This window comes from Bombina bombina, chromosome 3 (genome assembly GCF_027579735.1).
Source record: "Bombina bombina isolate aBomBom1 chromosome 3, aBomBom1.pri, whole genome shotgun sequence".
Classification (NCBI taxonomy): domain Eukaryota; kingdom Metazoa; phylum Chordata; class Amphibia; order Anura; family Bombinatoridae; genus Bombina; species Bombina bombina.
The window spans coordinates 364,897,168-364,900,837 of NC_069501.1; positions in this window are offsets into that span (position 1 = coordinate 364,897,168).

Here is a 3,670-nt window from a genome sequence, read left to right on the forward strand (position 1 = left end):
CCCCAGTCATTCTCTTTGCCGTTGCACAGGCAACATCTCCACGGAGATGGCTAAGAGTTTTTTTGGTGTTTAAATGTAGTTTTATTCTTCAATCAAGTGTTTGTTATTTTAAAATAGTGCTGGTATGTACTATTTACTCTGAAACAGAAAAGAGAAGAAGATTTCTGTTTGTGAGAGGAAGATGATTTTAGCAGACGTTACTAAAATCGATTGCTGTTTCCACACAGGACTGTTGAGATGAAGTAACTTCAGTTGGGGGAAGCAGTTGGCAGACTTTTCTGCCTGAGGTATGATGGCCACATTTCTAACACGACTTGTTAATGCTGGAAGGCTGTCATTTTCCCTATGGGGACCGGTAAGCCATTTTCTTAGATTAAGTATAAGAATAAAGGCTTTTTAAGGGCTTAATAAACTGGTAGACGTTTTTCTGGGCTAAAACGATTACTTGCTAAGCATATTTGACAGATTATAGCGCTTTATAGTTATTATAATCTTGGGGATTGTTGTTAAAAAACGGCAGGCACTGTATGGACACCTTTTTCAGATGGGGGCCTTCTCTAGTCATAGGCAGAGCCTCATTTTCGCGCCACTAATGCGCAGTTGTTTTTGGAAGGCAAGGCATGCAGATGCATGTGTGAGGAGCTAGGATCCACTGAAAAAGCTTATAGAAGGCGTTATTTGGTATCGTATTCCCCTCTGGGCTTGGTTGGGTCTCAGCAAAGCAGATTCCTGGGACTGTATAGGGGTTAAATGTAAAAACGGCTCCGGTTCCGTTATTTTAAGGGTTAAAGCTTCCAAATTTGGTGTGCAATACTTTTAAGGCTTTAAGACACTGTGGTGAAATTTTGGTGAATTTTGAACAATTGCTTCATACTTTTTCGCATATTCAGTAATAAAGTGTGTTCTGTTTAAAATTTAAAGTGACAGTAACGGTTTTATTTTAAAACGTTTTTTGTGCTTTGTTGACAAGTTTAAGCCTGTTTAACATGTCTGAACCATCAGATAAACGATGTTCTGTATGTATGAATGCCAATGTGTCTCCCCATTTAAATATATGTGATAATTGTGACATGGTGTCCAAACAAAGTAGGGACAATGATGCCACAGATAATAATAGTGCCCAAGATGATTCTTCAGATGAGGGGAGTAAGCATGGTACTGCATCACCCCCTTCTGTGTCTACACCAGTTTTGCCCACACAAGAGGCCCCTAGTACATCTAGTGCGCCAATACTTATTACTATGCAACAATTAACGGCTGTTATGGATAATTCTATTAAAAATGTTTTATCTAAAATGCCTACTTATCAAAGAAAGCGCGATTGCTCTGTTTTAAACACTGAAGAGCAAGAGGACGCTGATGATAACGCTTCTGACATACCCTCACACCAATCTGAAGGGGCCAGGAGGGAGGTTTTGTCTGAGGGAGAAATTTCAGATTCAGGGAAAATTTCTCAACAAGCTGAACCTGATGTTGTAACATTTAAATTTAAATTAGAACATCTCCGCGCACTGCTTAAGGAGGTATTATCTACTCTGGATGATTGTGACAATTTGGTCATTCCAGAGAAATTATGTAAGATGGACAAGTTCCTAGAGGTTCCGGTGCCCCCCGATGTTTTTCCTATACCCAAGCGGGTGGCGGACATAGTAAACAAGGAATGGGAAAGGCCCGGCATACCTTTTGTGCCTCCCCCTATATTTAAGAAATTATTTCCTATAGTCGACCCCAGAAAGGACTTATGGCAGACAGTCCCTAAGGTCGAGGGGGCGGTCTCTACTCTAAACAAACGCACTACTATTCCCATAGAAGATAGTTGTGTTTTTAAAGATCCTATGGATAAAAAATTAGAGGGTTTGCTTAAAAGAATGTTTGTTCAGCAAGGTTACCTTCTTCAACCAATTTCATGCATTGTTCCTGTCACTACGGCAGCGTGTTTCTGGTTCGAAGAACTAGAAAAGTCGCTCGATAAGGAATCTTCGTATGAGGAGATTTTGGACAGAGTTCATGCACTTAAATTGGCTAACTCTTTTATTCTAGATGCCGCTTTGCAATTAGCGAGATTAGCGGCGAAAAATTCAGGGTTTGCTATCGTGGCGCGCAGGGCGCTCTGGCTAAAGTCTTGGTCAGCGGATGTGTCTTCCAAGACAAAATTGCTTAACATCCCTTTCAAGGGCAAAACACTGTTTGGTCCTGATTTGAAAGAGATTATTTCAGACATCACCGGAGGAAAGGGCCACGCCCTTCCTCAGGATAGGTCTTTTAAGGCTAGAAATAAGCCTAATTTTCGTCCCTTTCGCAGAAACGGACCAGCCTCTACTTCTACATCCTCTAAGCAAGAGGGTAATACTTCTCAACCCAAACCAGCCTGGAGACCGATGCAAGGCTGGAACAAGGGTAAGCAGGCCAAGAAGCCCGCCACTGCTACCAAAACAGCATGAAGGGATGGCCCCCGATCCGGGACCGGATCTGGTGGGGGGCAGACTTTCTCTCTTTGCTCAGGCCTGGGCAAGAGATGTTCAGGATCCTTGGGCACTAGAAATAGTTTCTCAAGGTTATCTCCTGGAATTCAAGGAACTACCCACAAGGGGAAGGTTCCACAGGTCTCAATTATCTTCAAACCAAATAAAAAGACAGGCATTCTTACATTGTGTAGAAGACCTGTTAAGGATGGGAGTAATTCATCCAGTTCCAATAAGAGAACAAGGGATGGGGTTTTACTCCAACCTGTTCATAGTTCCCAAAAAAGAGGGAACGTTCAGACCAATTCTAGATCTCAAGATCCTAAACAAATTTCTCAGGGTTCCATCATTCAAAATGGAAACCATTCGAACGATCCTTCCTACCATCCAGGAAGGTCAATTTATGACCACGGTGGATTTAAAGGATGCGTACCTCCATATTCCTATCCACAAGGAACATCATCAGTTCCTAAGGTTCGCTTTTCTGGACAAGCATTACCAGTTTGTGGCACTTCCTTTCGGATTAGCCACTGCTCCGAGAATTTTCACAAAGGTACTAGGGTCCCTTCTAGCGGTTCTAAGACCAAGGGGCATTGCAGTAGTACCGTACTTGGACGACATCCTGATTCAAGCGTCGTCTCTGTCAAAAGCAAAGGCTCATACGGACATCGTCCTAGCCTTTCTCAGATCTCACGGATGGAAAGTAAACATAGAAAAAAGCTCTCTTTCCCCGTCGACAAGAGTTCCCTTCTTGGGAACAATAATAGACTCCTTAGAAATGAGAATTTTCCTGACAGAGGTCAGAAAATCAAAACTTCTAAGCTCTTGTCAAGTTCTTCATTCTGTTCTTCGTCCTTCCATAGCGCAGTGCATGGAAGTAATAGGATTGATGGTTGCAGCAATGGACATAGTTCCTTTTGCACGAATTCATCTAAGACCATTACAACTGTGCATGCTCAGACAGTGGAATGGGGATTATACAGACTTGTCTCCGACGATTCAAGTAGATCAAAGGACCAGAGATTCACTCCGTTGGTGGCTGACCCCGGACAATCTGTCACAGGGAATGAGCTTCCGCAGACCAGAGTGGGTCATTGTCACGACCGACGCCAGTCTGGTGGGCTGGGGCGCGGTCTGGGAACCCCTGAAAGCTCAGGGTCTATGGTCTCGGGAAGAATCTCTTCTCCCGATAAACATTCTGGAACTAA